We start from the raw sequence: 19,618 nt of genomic DNA on the forward strand, positions 1-19,618 counted from the left end.
TCTCGTTTATACACCTTTACCTATTGGGCTCACTCCCAAATGTTATCTTAACATTCCTACTTTAACATGGGTAGTGTATTAACTGTAGGTAAAACTACTATGTCTTTAGAGAAATTATTATAAATAAAATAACCATCGCAAGCATTTTGAAAAGAACTTGGGTAATTTTTATTCAGTTTTGCAGCTTAGTAAGCCTTGAACAGCAAACTCTTCACATAATTTAGACAGGTATCTCACTTTCAATCCTCCTACTTCTATATGGTCAGTACTGGGATAACAAACCTATGCCACCATTCCAGCTTTAAGTGACTATTAAAAATAGCCCTCCTGTTCATCAAACAGCCCTGCTATTTGATTATTAACCTGTTCAACAGCAGTGTGTGTTTTTAAATGTTGATGTGTTATGCACACATGTACTAGATTCGTGTATCTATCTATGTATTTATGCTATTTATTCACAAGCTAGGTGTACATGCTTGCTCATGGGAACACTATATAATTAAAATAACATAATTCAAGTCATTGATTCCTGCACACTTAAACAATTTATAATCTTGCAGCTTTTTCTTCCTCAGTAAATTCATTTATCAAATATTGGGGAAAGACATTTCATTTACAATGAAGCAAAGGAAAACACTGGCAAAGAATGCAATTATTAAACGATGAACAGCCAGATTTCATAGAGCAATCCTAGGTAGATATCTCCCCATTATAAGATTTTACCACATCATTTGCATTTCTATTTGTGGCTTATCTACCATTTTATGTCGTTCTGTGTTATTATCCAACCATATTTACATAAAATTCATCAAAGACAACAGACTGATTTTAACTGGATAAAAATATCTCAAATAAGCTTTGTAAGCAGGCTACTTTTGAATTCTTCTTTATACAAAATATTTTTTACTTTGCATTAGTTTTATGTTTATTAGTGGTTTTTTATTGAATATTTTATTTATTTACATTTCACAAGTTGTCCCCTTTTCCAGTTTCCCCTCTGCAAATGTCCTATGCCTTTCCCTCCCCCTGCTACTATGAGGGTGCTCCCCAATCCAACCACCCTCTGTGTATGTATGTGCACCACATGGGAACAGTGCTCATAACATTCAGAAGAGGGCTGTCTGAATCCCTATTCTGGAGTTACAGATGGTCGTGAGCCATTTTGTGGATGTTGGGAGCCAAGCCCGTGTCCTTTGCACAAGTAGCCAGAGCTCTGTCTCTCCAGTCTGTACCCTTAAGTTCTTTCCTATTCAATCTACTATTAGTTTGTTGTATCAGTCTCATGCCTCATCTGCAGTTTTGTAACCTTCTACATGTTAAGTACTGTTTAAATTTGTGACACTTTTTCAGGACAAAGGCTCACTTGGATAGCATAATAAGCTAAACTCATTTAACTGCCAAAGTATAGGAACTGGAGACGTTTTGGAATTATGTATCCTTCCTAGACATGTGGGAGGAGTTGATTATACAAGAATTTCTTTACCTTTACTTTGAACCCCATAATCATCCATTACCTGTTTATAAATCCAGTAAATTCTTCAGGGTGAACAATTAAGAAAACAACCTTCCTCCCTCCAACCAAATGGAGTCTGAAGAGCCACAGGGGTAAACACACTGGCAAAACGCATCGATGTTTGCAGAGCCCAATGCTGCTTTGTTATAAATAATTAAGGAAATGGCCAACTTGCACACTGAGTGTGGAAGGTGGCAGGACAACCCCAATTACTTACATTGACAACTGAATTAATCTTCTTCTTTTCTTTCTCTCTTCTCTGCAACATATGGGCTCCACTCAGCTGTGGAAGATGGTGGAACCTCACTGGGATCACATCTGTCAGGTTTACAGGGTGAAGACAAGCGCTCAGCAGGCTTGCATGCTACCGTGTGGGAGGAAACAGGTACGGGCTTGTGCCAAGCAAGCCAATGTCCTTGGAAAAACACTTTGCCTTGTCCCAAAGATGGTGCATGCAATTGATTCATTGGAAGAACACCATGAAATAATTTATGGATAAATTTGAACTGCTGGCTCTATTGATAAGCATTTCATCATACACATAGTCTTTCTTACAGAAAATTTAGTATTAACTATATGACATGTCTTCTGCATGATGTGTTCCAATAATCACTGAAATATTTTAAATGTTCAGCACCATAATCCAGGTAATCAGGGTTATAAATAAATAAAATAAAACTAAAGGTGAAATTGTGTTGTTTTGATTTAAAAAGTAGGCATTTTCACTTGACATAAATGTTTTAATTTGTCCCATACCTTAGACCATGGAATTGCAAATTATGTTCTTGTTTGGAAAAAAAATACAATACTAAGCTTCAACAATTCATGTGGATAAATGTGTGTGTGTGTGTGTGTGTGTGTGTGTCTATGTCTGTGTCTGTGTCTGTGTTTATGTGAGTTTTTACACTTGTCTGTATGAATGAGGTTGTTCACATCCCACAGGATGCTCATGAGCTCAAAGGACAGCCTGAAATATTGTGGTTATGTTCTTAACCTGCCAGATACAGTATCAGTTTGCTGTCTTTTTGCAAGCATAGCATGCTACCTGGCCTTTAAACTTCCTGTGGTTCTCCGATCTCCCACCCATCTCCATGAAGAAACACTAAGATTATACAAACAAATATCCATTAAATGACTAGCCTTTTCTTTTACTTGGGTTTTGGGAACTCAACAAGTATTCACACGATGGCTCTTATTCCGCAAGCGCTCTCATCCACTGAGCTCTCTGCTCAGGAAGGTTTTAGATATCAGTTTATATGTTTTTTTTTTTTTTTTTTTTTTTTTTTTTTTTTTTTTTGTACCAAGGAATGTATTCAGGCAACATAAAAAACTTTTTAAAGCCTATATAAGCAGAACTTTTTAAAAAGCCTGTGTAAATGCCTATATAAAAACCTTTAGAATTAATTTCTACCAAACTAATAAGAATTCTATAAAACGTATGACTTATACATTTTAAAAAACAGATATTAGAATAAATCCAATGTATTGTGTGCTTCCTCTGAGTTTGAGGGACAGTATTCTCCTGATGGTGCCCAGCAGAGCCAGCTGAGAAAGGCACATTCTTGGTTATTTTAATTTCAGAAAGGTGGTGGTTGCTTAACAACCCAGCTGTCACTGCTTGTCACAAAGCAACCCACGTACTCTGAGAACCTAAGACGAGAAGGCTGACTAGGACCCGAATCTTTCTTGCTTACCCAGTGAAGAGTGGCCTGCCTGTCAGAGTAACTGCCTTCAGTGCTGCAGTCAGAGAACAACATAGAGGTCCGATTTAAACCCGTGAAAGGGCTGAAGAAAAACACTGTGACCACATAACACTTCTGAGTGCTCAGACTGGATTTACAATTTCACTAAACGAAACACAAAAGCCTGTATGTTTTATGGAGAGTTGTTTTGCTATCAACTAGGTTAGGTGTTAAGGAAAAGGAAAATTTTAGCACCCAGGTTACTTTTTAATCGTTAGTGTGTGCGTGTGTGTGTGTGTGTGTGTGTGTGTGTGTGTGTGTCTGTGTGTGTGTGTGTGTGTGTGTGTGTGTGTGTGTGTGTGTGTGTGTGTGTGTGTGTGTGTGTGTGTGTGTGTGTATGTGTGTGTGTGTGTGTGTGTGTGTGTGTGCTTCACACAGACCAGCCTAGAAATTGCCATGTACACCTACTGCACCGATCCAGCATAGCCTAGACATTTGCATGTGTACCTGCTTCTTTAATATTCAGCCTTTCTACTACATGCACTTCTGTCTGTTCTCTTAATGACAAAGGCTGATTTTACAAAAAGAAGAGTCAATACAGATTTTCTGTGTGGGTGGAATTATATCATCAAAAGGAAGAAAATATCATTATTAATGATATTACATACAAAATTATATTTAATATCTTATTTTTTCACTTGCAAATGCTAATTCTAAGTATGCCTAAAGGTGATGTGAAACCTAGTTCCTGCCACAGATTCTATTTCAAAACAGAAAGAAGAAGTCCACGGCATGAGTGAGTGATTAAACCTTTCTGGTCTAATTAAATCGGCCCAGTGGAAACACAAAACCACAAGATTTCTCTTTTCTTATGAGTCATTATTCCTGTTGATTTAATTTAAAGACTATCAATTTACACCCCTTATAACTATGAAACATATTTTGTTGTTTTGCTGCTTTTAAAAAATGTATGCAAATGTGGTACATATTCATTACGGAGGGAACATGAAAATTTATATATATTTTAGTTATGAGCGTTAAGCCAATAACCCTTATATACATAACACACATGATGGGCCAATCTTCTACAACTGAGCTATATTCCCAGTCTGTATTTAATCTTTTGTTTTGAAGTAGACTTTCTATAAATTGCCGAGTTTGACCTTGTCCCCACTGTTTGCTCCAGCTGCCTTGAGTCCCAGAACCTTCCTTCCAAGCCAGCATAGAGCTGGGATTACAGGTCCAGTCATGCTTTTAATTCTAATCTAAAGCTTATGCAATGGAGCCTTTAGCTCTCAATACATTGGTCATTGACAATTTTAAGATTAAGTTGTGGATATCAGTAGATTATCTGGCAATATTTTACATACACAACAGTTGTTTTATTCAATTGTACACCACGAATGAATTTTATGTTTTGAGTCAGAGCCTGGTTGTTCAGCTCAGGCTGCCTTTGAATATGTGATCTTCCAACTTCTTTCCTTCAGCGATTGCAGGGGCTTCTCTGGCTTTAAAATATCACTATTATAGGAGCAGATAACCGCAAACCAGTGCAATGATGAGGTAGCCCAGCTATAATACTTCCATTAACGCTTCTTACTCCCACATGAAATTTGAAAACAGACTCTGGAGATGTGAACTATATGAAAGATGGACAGAAGACCTACAGGGAACCAGTTCTTCCTAGAAGATATATTTTAACAAATTAGAAGATATATGTATATGTACATATATATATATATATTAAATTAATGATTTTGCAGAAATTGTAGACTAAATTTGCACATCTAGTTTTATACTTGGGAGTTTTTATGTTTCGAATTTTGTAGACCTAGAATTTAATTCACATAAAAAGGTATTTTTGATGAAGTTTCACTCAGAAGTAAGTGGAGAAGACTATATTTATGAGCAAACTTGCTTTGTAACTATACATTACAGGCACTACTGACAGGATTATCAGGAATTGTGGGTGATGATTGTGACAGGTTGGATGGAGAAGGTAACCTTCATGCAGGAGACAGTATATGAACAAAAATAAAACGGTACAGGATAATGAAAAATGCATGTTCAGCAAAGTCTAAGGACCTAAGTTTGATTCTGCAGACTGACATTATACAAGGAGAGAAAGATGAGGATGACTCACAACATTCCTCCTCGGACCTCCACATGCATGCTGTGGTCTGTAACATACACTCACACGTGGCACACAAGCACACTTCATAAATAAAATAAGATAGTTTAAAAATGTTTCAAAATGAATATCTATGTTATTATACCCTGTAGATCCTAGTGAACCTCACATGGGGAAGTAACAGTAGATCAGAAGGACCCCCGTGAGGCGATGCCTGGCTCATGAAGGGAACAAGGCAATTAGTGTAACTAAGATAGAGGGAGAGAGAGACAATATATTGGGAAGCTCAAAATCACAAAAGAGGTAGGAAAACTGGTAGATATTATTCCATATGAATCCTTCCCCTTCTGACCACTGAAGAAAGTCACAGTATGGAAAAGTACAAGACTTGCACTGAGTTAGACAGTGGTGGGGAATATGACGGAAGTCACACACCAGGTGCTAGGGGATTGGAGACATAGATCATTCCTTTCTAATGAAATCATAGCACTGCACCAATCACATCATTTTTCTTTATGATATCCATTGATTAATAATATAAAGCATGATGGCAGAACTGAAGACCAAGAGATATTCTTTTTTTATACTTAGAAGGACGTTTTTTCATGGTATTAGAGAAAACTATTTAAGACAGGTTTTCAAACTTCATGCTATTTTCAATTTAATCTTCTATAATTATCATCAAAGGAAGTCATCCTTTAATTAATTAAATAATTAACTTTTAACCACTTGAGTGCTAATTTTGTTTCTTCCATACGTGATAATGTATTTTTATAAGAGTTTATAGACTTATAGTGAGGACAGGAAAGGTGTTAGTAATGGAAGAGAGAGTATGAAGGAGACCATAATTAGAATTCATTATGAATACATATGACTTGTCAAAGTATCAAATTTAATAAAAGCTTTAAAATAAATAAAACAAAGATTGCTGATAGTAGAAAAAAGTTACAAAATAAAGTCTCATAGCTTTTTCAGACTAAATCTTAATGAAAACTTGTTTCTACAACATAATCCAAATGATAAGAATATATATAAAGATTTATGTGCAAGGATATTCATTTCAGTAACGATTTTGTGGCTCAGATGGCTCAGAGGGTAAGTATTTTTTCTGATGACCTCATTTCCACTCCCTAGAATTCATGGGAAAGCAAACCTCTCAAAGATATGTTCTTTAATGGTCATAAGCACATATGCCATGAAAACGTTCACAGTTTCTCTGTCTCTGTCAATGTCTCTGTCTCTCTCTCTCCATCTTTTTCTTATTATAAAAATAATTTTCTTTATGGAAAATATAAAATATTATGAGAAATGGGCTGTGTTACATTTAAAATCAAGCATCTAAGTGCTAAATCCACTGAAGTTCAAGTAGCAGGTGTTGAACTGCCTTAGACAAACTATAAAGTCCCAAATGTCAGAACTGTAAGAAAATGAAAAGGACCCTATTGAGCACAGTCTTTAGCATATTTATCTTTTTCTCTCGAGGTAAAATAAATTCTTTTATTCAAATCAATATTTAAACAGAAACCTGAACATATCGTATTTAAAATTGAGCTAAAGATGGAAAAGAAGAAAAAGCCAAACTTCTGTGCCCTCGTCGTCCATGGTCTGCCTTTATTATTTCTCATGTTTAAATTTATTCTTTTGTATGATGTGTGAATAAAGAAATGTGTTCACACATGCCCGATTGATTTCCTCATTCTAACTCTCCTCAGACCTCTTCCAAGGCAAATATCCAACAGACTTTGTGTCTTTCCTTAGAACCACTTGCTTATCCATCTTTATTGCCGTTCTTTTCACAATAGCTAGGAAATGCAATGAACCTAGGTGTCCAGTCTCAAATGAATGGATAATAAAAATGTGGCAATACATACAATGGGGTATTTCTCATCTCTCCTTTTAGCTCCTATTCCTACTCTGCTGCCTACAGAAAATTTCTAATTTTTTTTAATAAAAAGGATGAATTTCAGGTTATTCATAAAAACAGTGAAGAAAATAAAGTAAGCATTAATGGAAATCAGAATACAACTTTGTTGATTCTAGTTTAGTGTATTGTTATAATTGTTATAAAATTCATTCACCTGTCATCTCTTCCTATACTGCCTTTTTCTGGTAACTTCGTCAGAGTTATTAGTGCCTTATGCACAAAAGTAAACTTGCAGGTTGGGAATGAGATGCTCTTTGCATTTGAGGGTATCTTTTAGAATTTCTTATGTAACAAATGAATGTAGATCTGGAAACTTAAACAAGATTTAATATTTTGTATTATCTAAGTTTGAATATCAGCCATGAGTCTTGTTATCAAAATAACATTAAAGCATAAGGAATGTTTGATCCCTTTTTGGAAATTCTTTGGTAGATGCTTTTTATGGGCTTCAGAGCTTTGTCAGGACTACATACATTTCTTGTGTTTTTAAGCTAATGGGCTCTTTGTTTCTAGTGTCAGTGTTCAATATCTCCCACAATCCCTCTATAGTGATATCTCATTGTGCTTTCCTTTTATTTCTTATGATTACTGGCTTGTGTATGTTCCTTATATAATCTTATTTGTTAGTATCTCAGCCTGAAGGGTCTTATGTTTCAATAAGATAAAGACAGCAATTTTTATGGGAGATCATCATTTTACAGCTAAGAGAGAACAAAATTTTTAAATAGGTACTAAGAATTAAAAATTTAGAATCACCAAGTCTTTTTGACCAAGACATAGAAAAATATTAAAATAAAATATAGATTTTTATCTGTGAGAAATGAATCTGACTCACAAAAGCCCTAAATATTTTTGAAATCTCAAGTCTATATGTAGTGTGTGTGTGTGTATGTATGTATGTATGTATGTATGTATGTGTTTTACATAGCATCTACAGCATATAGGAGACATTGGAGGACATTGGCTATCCCACACATTCCTGCCTCTCTTGGCCATGCTGCAAATACACCCGATTCACACTTCTTTCTGTCAGCCTTACCAAATAGGAAACAATCAAATCCCTTCTGATTAACTGACCAGCTCTGTCCACGTCTCTGTCATGAGGGAACCATCCTTGTATACATTCAACAATAATTCATATTCACACATTGACAAGAGTTTTAAGATAGTTTCTCATTCAGCAGGAATTCTTGAAGTAAAGATATGAAATGCAGGAATCTTGGTGATGGGAGGAAACTAGGAACGCTGGCATTTTGAGGAGGAGTTGAAAGAATACACACATGAACATGCATGTCTTAGGACCAAAGCTAAAATGGTGTCCCCCAAGAACAGCAAGAAATTGACTGTGGATGAAATGCCACACAATAGTAAACTGTGATTCATTTACATGTTGCCAGAATTTATTCTTTAGAAGAATTCTCCTGGAAAGCACCATTTTATATTTTATTGAAATATATCGAAGACTGCTCTAGTTTTAAAATACACTAAATCATGCATTTGATAGCTCCACACTGAGCTTTCTCTCACTTATTAGTGTTTTTGATAGCGTAACCATGCTCATTGGAGTTTTTAGCATTTTATACTGTCTCTTAATTAGCTCTATTTTGGAAGATTCTGAGTTACTGTTTCTATAATAAACTAATACTTAGGTGGGTCAAGGTTAATGCAATTTTAAACTGCCACCTCTATTCCACAGCTTCTCAGCTCGTTAGCGTGTGCTGATGGCTTTATCATTCATTAAAGCTGCAAAAGCTTATTTTATCTACACTTGATAATTTTTGTTGATGACACTGTGAATTTGAGCCACCACCAAAAGTGACACATTTCTTCTCGACATAAATAGTAGAAAGGGGACATTTTCTATATTCTGAACATTCATAGATTTGGTGAAACATAAGCTGAATCTGGAGCTTTCAGAAAATGTGCCATGCTCCTTTCCTCAATAAACTTTTATTTTCTTATGAGAAAAACCCTGAAGGGTACATTATATCTATTTGCCAAAAAACTACTAATAAAAGACAGCTGAAAGGAAAAGTATAGCTGAAGGGGATGGCACTATCATAGGAAGACCAACAATGTCAACTAACCCACACCCCTGGGAGCTCCCAGAGACTAAGTCATCAACTAAAGAGCATCCGTGGGCTGATCTGTGGCCCCTGGCACATGTGTAGCAGAGGACTCCCTTGTCTGTCCTTAGAGGGACATGATACACCTAATCCTGTACAGACTTGGTGCCCTAGGGAAGGGGGATGTGGGGAGAAGGTGATGTGAGAGTGAGTGGGTGGGCGAGGGCAGTAGGGGTTGGAGGGTGTAGAGGCCCCTCTCAGGAGCAAAGGAGAGGGTGGGGTGAAGAATTTTTGGAGGGGTGACTGGGAAGGGGGTAACATTTGGAATGTAAATAATAAACAATTAAAAAAGAAGACAAAAAGAATTCCTTGGGTGCGGGAACCCTTCTTCCAGTGTAGGCGTGCACCAGTTTGTCTTGGTGGAAGGCAGGTGTTCCATATTCAATCTCATTCAACTATTGAAGCTATCCTAGTGGAAATTTGGCTTCTCAGCCCTGATAAGAACAAAAGGGAAGAGGAGTGGGCTTCTTCTCTAATGTCTGCAGCCTGGTGAAGTTAGTATTCATAATCCTTTGATTTACTTACAATCACTCTGGAAGCAGAACAGTCTGGCCTTAATTTCATGGGACCTTTCTTGTGGAATAATCTACTTAAGTAAATCTACTGAGTAAATCTTTTTGTCCTCCAGTGTGTATTCTCATTGACAGCCTAAACGAATTTGACAATTCACTAAAAACAAGTAATTCTTAGGGGTGAGAAAGAAGTAGTTGCGTGGAGTCATGATGACAACCTCAGTGTGTCCTGGGACCAATTGAGAAGAAGGAGAAAATCAACTGCTACAAATTATATCCTGACCTCTACTGATACATGTGCAACCACACACACACACACACACACACACACACACACACACACACACACACACACACATATGCACACAGACACAGATGCATGCACACACGCATGTAATGCATACACACATACCATGCACGCACAAGCACACACATGAACACACACAAGTACACAGGCACACACAAACATGCACTCACCTTATGCACACATGCACTTGCCTATGCATCAATACTCTAAATAAAAACATGAAGAAGGAAGAGTGGAAATGATACGAAAACAGTGTCCTTATATATGAAATTTTTCAAAACTTAATTTTATAATATTTTTAAAAAGAGTTTACCTAGAAAAAAAACAATTGGAAGGAGACAGAAACATTTATTTACAGAGAAAATTAACTAAATGCTCATTTTAAAACAAATGATTAAAGAAATACAGAAGGGAGGGTAAAGGTATCATGACTTGACATGTTGTGATATTTTTAGGAAAAGAGAGTAATAGAGAAACTAAATTTTATATCAACAAATATCAGCATTGCTACATATTTTCTAAGTTTATGTTTACACTCCACATTGTTTGCAGATTCCATGCACATTACCTGAAACCACGTGAGGCACCTGCTGTGAAACACTCACCAGGGTTCATTTCATGGAGGCGAGCAAAGCTGAGCTAACACAAGGTATTTGCCTCAGGTTAGACAGTGTCATCTGCTCAACACTTAGCAGTCTGTCAAAATACATCCAGGAGTAGATTGCCAAATGTAGGAAAAAAATTATCACCGTGAGAACAAAGAATGAGTATTTACAGTTTTGGAGAATCAGCCACAGACTGTGAGAAAGGTTGATGTGGTGTTGGAAATATTAGTGTCTCAGTAGACTTCTGCCAATGTGTAGTGAAATTATATAGTTGGCAAAGTATCGAGCTGTCCTGAATACATAGGATTAAAAAACAAAACCTTTCATCTCAAGTAGTAAGTAGGGATTCCCAAAATTCAAGACATGAACTATGGAAAGAGGCCAGTGAAGTCATTGTGGGTGGAGTGGAGGACATTTATTTGTGTATTTGTTTATTTACTTAATTAGTTGTTTTTCTTTAACATGGACTAGAGTTGGTGTTTTACATAAACACAAGAAATGTTACTTACAAGATGTAAATATCCTCCACATATATTCCCCGTCACACTTCTGAGGAGCTCTAGCCTTGGGGTTGGGGTAAAGTTTACATATGACAGTATTGATACCTGGGTCAGGAGCTGGATTTTAACAGCAAAGTTTCAATTTTACCCCTTTAGAACTTCCTTAGGAGATTGGAAAGATCATATTGGTCAGGAAAAGTGATGCAGGTCTGGGGTGTTGATGGAGACATGGTTCTGGGTCTGCATTTATGCTTGTGGGGTTAAATGGGCATTTAGCTCCCTGACTGGCTTTCTAGAGTCCCTCAATGAAGTGGACAAGGAAATTTCTTGGATGGTGTTAGGTCTGGACTGATGGAAGTAAGGTCAAAATAGAAGGAGACATGCAACTCCAGAATCAGAATTGTCCTCTAATAAGAACAACGGATGGACCACAGTCTCTGTGTGGAAGTGGATACTGTTAGGATGTAGAAGAGGAACCTTTGGGAATAGAGGATTCAGTTATTCTGCAGTCAGTAAACACCAGTACATTTTATTATGTTGATCTCCTTAGCTGAAGTTTCCATAAGTGTCACCAGTTACTCAACCATCCTATTCACAAAGTCTCAGTCTACCTGAGGCTTTTAGATAGCTAATCATTCATTCCAGATCCTCGGGGCAGATAAAAGTAAGGGGGCAAGGTATTGCTCATTGACTACTTCCCAAAGAAGCAGGATGGTAGGGAGATAGGCTCGCTCCCAGATGTAGGTTCTGGCTGACTCCGTATAGAAGGAGAATTTTAACTTGAATCATGTGCTTTCTATCATGTGATCCTAGAGAAACCTCTGAAAAACAATCCCTAGAGGGCTAAAAAATGGATCATTTGGTTACATAGTGAAACAGATTTCTCTGGAAGGTGCAAAGGAAAGTCAGAGTAGAGAAGGGAGAAACAGAGAAAAGCCTGAGAAAGGAGGTGTGTGTGTGTCCATAGATAGGGCTCCCCCACATAGGGAAGAAGAAGGATTTGTATTGTGTCTCAAAGAACTGTGTTTATTTGAGATGTGAGTAGAATCAGAATGGAGGGGATGCCAATAGAATTGATCAGTGGGAGGAGAGCAATAGCTCATAGTTTGGGAACGAGAAAAGAATAAAGGGATGGTAAGAAACTGGACAAAATGGAGTTTTCATGGGAGGCCTGCTATGAATATAGGATTCAGAAAGCTATCAGTCATTTGGTAAAGATATAGCCAGAGTGGGGTGTAGACCCACCATGAGGGAAGGCCAGGGGCAGCCCAGGAGTGCTGGACAGACAGACCCTGTAGTTGGATGAGGAAGTGGAGCTGGCCGTCTTTAGGAGCTGGTGAGTTCTGTCTAGGAAGGGTAGTCTCCTGTCTTATGCAGAGCTCAAAGGCGAAGATGAAGAACAGAGTCCATGGAGGGATCATAATCAGGGGAGATGGGGTGAAGCAGGGGCTGTGGTTAGAATAAAGGATATTTTTCTTTGAAAATAGAGAGGTGGAGGGGCACTCTAACACATGAAGTAAGAGTGGCAGTGTAGGAGCTGAGGGATCATAGTACCAGGGTGTAAAGTAATTCTTGGACAAAGTTTCACTTCTAGGTCCAGTTATCTGGGGAGACGGTAGCAGGAGCTCAGGTTTGGGGTCAAGAGTCTAGGAAGGAAGGACAGAAGTGGAGTAAGGGCAGGTCACAGAGTTTAAGAGTTCTAAAGCCTGACCGTAGGAAGCTTGGTTTAATTCATCAGTATTTCCTGCCATGCCAGGACCTTTGCTTCCCCAAGGTATCCTGTCTCTTCCTCAGGTCACTGCAGTTCCCTAGCAGGAGGCCTTCTTGGCCAGATTCCACAGGAGTTTTAATGCTGATAATAAGTAGATGTTTATTTGGCATCTATAGTACACAAACTTCAAGTGAATTCTTCTATGGAGTAGATGCTTCTAGATCTTCTCCAGCCCTACATGCAGAATATATGTGCATATATACAAGTATTTATTCAAATGTTACATAGGAAATATCACTTCATCTGTTACCAACTTTCTTTTTACTCTCTGATAAGAGTACCATGGGAGAACCCACCAAGGCATTCTTACAACAAAACGTTCTTATAGAAGAACATTATTTGATGACTTGAGAAACTGTATTTTCAAATAAAATCAAGATCACATGGAAAGAACCAAGTCTGACTCAGGAGTTGTTGATCAAGAAAAGTCCACTGATGCTCAAAAACCACACCAACTGAAGGACTAACATCCAGACTACAGGTCCTTAATGTTTACAATTACATGTACTGTTACAGTAAGATCTTTATAAAAGAAAGTATTTTGTGTCTGGAGGGATTGTGTATACAATTGCAGTTATTCCTCCAGTGTCCCTAAAAGACAAAACACTGTATGAATACTCACTGGGTGGTCTCAGTAGGCAGACGGAATAGCAACCACAACCATGACTTTGAGGTTACAAGACCCATTTCAAATGTTATACACTATTAGGGAGTTTTGTGACAGGAAACAACATGAAATGCATTACATATTTATAGAAAGTGACAGATAAAAGTATAAGACAAGTCATAGTGGAGTGTTAGAATGAAAATTTTCAGAGCTACAAGCTTCATGCTTGTCAAAGGTACCTTCAGGATGCTTCCTTCTTTATACTTATTGCTAGAGAAATATACTGATATACTGTTAATCATATCGATAGGTATCATCACATTATACATCGATGGACTCCTATCTTAGGGAATATGTGGAACTAGAGAGAAGGCTCAGTTGGTAAAGTGCTTGCCATACAAATATGAGAGTCAGGAATCCCCAGCAACCATGTAAAAAGCTGTACTGATTTGATGCATTGGCTTGCCTGTAACCCCAGAGCAGCAGAGGATGTTTTGTGATGATCCCTGAGAACTATTGACCAGCAAGTCTATTCAGCCAGGGAGAGCCAGGCTGGGTGAGACATCATATCTCACAAAATAAGGTGAAGAGTGATTGAGGGAAATATCTGATCTTAACTTATGATCTCCACAGGTGTAAAGATCTATGAATGTATGTACAAACACACACACACACAACAGACACACACACACACACACACACACACACAACACACACAGTCTAACATAAACACACACACAGTAAGTGTTCTCCTACCAGGGTAAAGTTAGTGTCAGATTTATTACTTATCCTGTTAATAACTGTCTAAAGGGGCCTTTAAGTTAAATAATCATAAAGGATCTGAGAAACTATTTAAATTAAAAAAGTACTCCCTTATATGAAAGTAATAGTCCAGGATATGTTAATTTCTAACCAATCATCAGACAACTACTTTGAAAACAACTCAAGTTCATATTCTCCATGCAGTGTGTTTTGATTTTCTTTTCCTATGTACACATGAACCTGAATTCTTCTGTTGGGTACCTTTTGTCTGTTATCATCATTCTTGTGCATTCAGCAGAAATCATAGTCTTCAGTACAAACAATGCCAATTTTTTTAATGAGAAATCATGAGGATCTTCCATATAAGACACCATTACTCAAAATATGTTTGTGACTAAATAGTGATGTTGTGAAGCTACGTTAAAGTACAAAATTGTGTTGAATAAAAAGTTTATCAGTTTGTCTAAAATATTTATACATTTAATGAGGGAATCAAATGAAAGGGACATTGTGCTTGCCTTTAACAGTGGAAGGTTTTGAGGGAATTGAATTTTCTTAAAGTTAGAGAATAAGGCTGAATCAGATACTTAATTTCAAAGGACAACATTACTGGGAATTTTTATAGATAGGTACGCTATTTATAAAATATATATCCCATTATAATATTGACTAATGAAATAAGATGATTATAAATTCCATAATTATTTAGATTCACTGAAACTGACTTGAATGTAAGACTATAATTGCCTGGGCAGCAGAAAGAAATGCTATCCTAGAACAGGGCAGTTTGGAGAACATGGCAACAATCCCTGGAAAATTGCTCCATTTTTTTGTAATCTGATCAAGTTTCAAAGATTTATATCTGTAGTTAAGGGATGCAGCTACCCCATGGTTCCCACAGTGGCAAAGATGGTGGCATCATTGTCCCCTTGAATGGATCATTTTGGGACACTGATATCCCCATTCAGAAGTAAGAAATTGAAGACAGGGCACACAAAGAACAGCCAGAAAGCAGTGAGGTAATAAAGAACAAAGAAAAGTCAAGACAGATGGAATCATTCAGTTCTTTCTGATGAGATATAATTCACACTTCACTAAAGACTACAAACGTGAGAATGTGATGAATGTGATTATGAATGGGTGTCTCACTGTTGGTTGTATGTGTTTGTATGTGTGTGTCTCTCTCTGTGTATGTATGTGTGTATGTGTCTTGATATTGGCTCAACTCAACTACAGTAACACGACCATGAAGTACTTGGTACATGTACATAATAATAATTTATTAAAAAAACCCATATTATACATTGTATCAGGAATTATTATAAAAGCAATCCATGCTACCAACAGCAAGGCATCTGCAGACAGGCCGCTCTGTTCTCAGCCCAGCACTCTCTGACTCAGCTCCAAAATCTCTCTTTCTACCCAGCTCACTAAGTTTCCGTGGCCTACTGTTGCCACGCCAGCCCCACACTTCCAAATTCCCACAGCTTGCTGGGGCTCACTTCTCGCAAACCCATGCTCTACTGCTGTACCTTTCTCTGGTACTCAGTTGAGTCAATGCATGAAAGAAAACACCGCACAAACTTAGTTTAGAATCAATAGGTAAGTAACACAATCGCTGGGTGCAGCAACTAGCATCCTAACTTGTAGGTTATTTCAAATTATAAAACCTCCAGTAGTGGATCCCGGCCGATCTGCCAACTGAACTGGGACACCTCTGCTACCTACAGTCTTGTCTACATTTTTCCCATCCATTTAAAAAAAACAAAACAAAACAAAACAACAACAACAACAAAAAAAACATAGTTTTTTTTTTTTTTACCTGCTTCCCTTCTTCTGCTCTCAGACTAGGAAGTCCTGCCTACTCGCCCAGTGATTGGCTCTTTGAAATTTTATTCATTATGGGAAGGTTCTGCCACAGTCACAACATTTTAAGGCCATTTTCATTTATCTTATCAAAACTGTCCTTCCATATAAATATGCAGACTAGAAAAGAATATATTTCATCGTAGGGATATGGATTAGTGCAGTTTTTTCAATTAAATTTCATCCCATTTGACTATTATAAGTGATGCTATTATGAATTTCTTGTGGAGCTAATCTGTTCTGAATTATTTTCTGAATATGAATCCCAGAATGCAAAGACATGGGCTACAAGTCAGTTATGCTACATATAGATGGATGGTCTTCGAAAGCATCAGAGATCCACAGAATATGGAATATAAAGTAATTTCATTATTAATAGGTCTTTTGTCTATGAGACATGTCTGCTCATGGCAGCACCTCCATTCAACTCTAAGGCAGGAGATGAGCTTCGATATCTCCATATAGAGTGGCTTCAACTATGTAAAGCTAGCCACTGGGCAAGAAATGCCCTAATTGCGTCTACAGATAAAATGCTGTCTTTAAAAAGGCAAACAGCCACAGGATAATTGACTATTAAGTTCTGCAAGACAAGGTAAGCTAGTCCTTCATAATTCCTGCTTCATTTAAGGTCTGTCAGATGTTCTGAGCTAGAAGGCTAAAGACAGATGCCCCAATGCTGTAAGGAATATTAAAGACTGTCCAGACAATTAGCTATCTCTGTAGTTGTTCAAGTTTTAGAAGCTGTGTCTTTGTACTTTCCACATATCCAAGTAATATTTAATTCCTTCTCAAACATCTGATGTGATTGAAGACTAGTTATAGTCTCACATTTAAACTTCAGTTGTTTAGTGTTGAAAATGTTCTAGATTTGAAAGGCTGGTTTTCAGATGGTAATGCAAGTTAAAATCAAACATAATTAAGATACAAAATTATAAATGCTTTAAATTAGGATAGATAAAATATTTTATCTAAATTTCCAAGTATGATAGACTAGAGGTTATAAATAGATAACATATTTTAATTCAATAATTATTATAATTGTGCTCAGTTTAATTCTGAGAGAAAGTAAAGTCTTTTAATTGGACAGAAAGTGGAAATATACTGGGTTGGCCTAAGGTTTCTGATATTCTATTAGTAATTTGGGTCTCCCAAAGCTCCATAGATTATAATAGTTGAAGTAGGTAGAAACCCGAGGTTGAGGTTTTTTCAAATAATATTTTTTGCAACATATACCTAATAATTGTGAATGCTTAAAACCCATTCATTAATATAGATTTCAAAATAAAATTTTAAAGGAAATGTAGTTGTGGGAGTAAAGATTCAAAGCATTTTATAAAATATTTGATCTTATTGTTCTTATTTAGAACTTTCTCTCCCAAAGTTAATATTTAATTGATGTTTTCTGGGCAATTAATTAACTCCATCATAATATACTATGTGTTTAATTAGTAATTATTTTTTACTGGAATAGATTTATAACCAACACGTACACATGTTATCATTTTCCATTTATTACATTTACACTTGTTTCTGTTTTGTTTCTTAAATCCTTTATTATTATTTTCTGATTTGTGTTGTCAATGAAAAATGAATACTTTGTCCCTTGCACTATTTCTTTGCATTCGAACGTTTTTTATTTTTTTTAAATGTAGGATTTGAAACCTTCCATGGTTATTTCAAAATTGCATATTTCCTGTTTTTGCAGTAAAATCGTATGTTCATTATATCAGGATCATGAAACAATTATTGATGTTATTATATCATTTATGTTAACCTAAATCACTGAGAGCTGTGTAAGAACAAAAGAGATTTTAATGCTCTAAAGTAGTTTACATATTTTGCTTTGACTCTAAAAATTGTTATATTTTATTAAAAATGTTAAGCTAGGTATTAGTACATTGAAATTTATTGAATTCTACTTTTAAATGCATTTCACTATATACATTTACTTAACAAAGCTTAGATTTATTTACAAGTTCAACTGTTCTTTTTTGCGGGAAAAGTTATAATTATTAGTTTTAAGTCTTGCTATAAATGTAAACTAGACTCATCACATTTTAAATAAAAGCTTCCTATTTGAGTAAGTTTGTCTTTCTTATTGCCTCTGATGAGAGTAAGACACTGTCATGGTGTGGATGTACTCATACTTTTCCTTGATCCATAGTATAGATAGGTGCCTGTCTCTCATACATGCTTTTGTTGAAGATCAGATATTGCATGGTTTCTCCATAAAGGGCCAAAGAGTATTTTAGAGTTTTTAGCAGCATAGTTGTTATTTCAACAGTCTGACTTTACCTTTCTAGCCATAGACAATGTGCGAAAGAATAAAGACACCTATTATATTAAAAATCTACAAACTGGGAAGATGGGTCAATTTGTTACATGGGTTATAATTTGCTAAGTGATGGAGCAAAACATTTCTCAGAATTACCAATAAGTATTTTAAGAACTGTGTTCTCATTTGTTCACTGGTACATGCATAGAGTTCATACAGAAAGCCAGAAGAGAATGTAATAGGCCTGGAGTTACAAACTGTTGTCAGCCTCCATCTGCTGCTGGGACTTTAGCTAAAGTCCTTTGCAAGAAGAGCAAGTACTCTTAACTGCAAAGCCACAATGCCAGATTATCTAAGAGCTTTCTAATTTTAAATATTCTCTTTAACTTACTGTCCAGTAGTATCTATCTTAAGAACATTTTCTTGATAATATGTAAACAACCTAAAGGATTCAAAGTTAAACATATATAAAGATAAATAAGTGATGTGAAAGAGAGTAAAATAATGAAACAAAACTTCAAATCAAAAATTAATAAAAAAATGGATAGATTTTTGTTAAAAGATGAAGAATACAATGAATACAATTTATTTCTCATAAATATATGAGAAAAAGTTCAGCATTATAGTCATCATGGAAATGCAAATCTCAGTTTAACTGGGTTTTCATTTTAACCCAATCAGAATTGCTGTCAGAATAAATAAATGATAACAAATGTTTGTAAAAACATGTGACAAGCCATGCTCCCTTTGTACTGCTCATAGGAAATTGATTCAGCCAGCATGAAAATCACCTTGGAGTTTTCTCAAGAGAGTAAAAATTAAAGTATGAGAAGATCCAGCTATACCACTCATAGAAACATACCCAAAAAGCTAACAATAGCTCACAGAGACAATGCCTCATCCCTCTGTACTGTACCACTAGTCACAATAGCTGTGTTATGGAGTCATCCTGACTGTTCATCAACAGATGGAAAATAAAATCTGGGATAGGTACATAGAAGAGTTATATTCAGTCACAAAGAGAGGAAAGGGATGAT

The 19,618-nt window shown here is 36.4% G+C and overlaps 1 protein-coding gene across 4 annotated transcripts in view; it reads right to left on the reverse strand.

The window, feature by feature from the left end:
- Positions 1-19,618, reverse strand: part of Lrrtm4 (leucine rich repeat transmembrane neuronal 4) — a 770,671-nt gene that overhangs the window by 135,594 nt on the left and 615,459 nt on the right. The window lies entirely within an intron of this gene.

This window comes from Rattus rattus, chromosome 6 (genome assembly GCF_011064425.1).
Source record: "Rattus rattus isolate New Zealand chromosome 6, Rrattus_CSIRO_v1, whole genome shotgun sequence".
NCBI classification, from domain to species: Eukaryota; Metazoa; Chordata; class Mammalia; order Rodentia; family Muridae; genus Rattus; species Rattus rattus.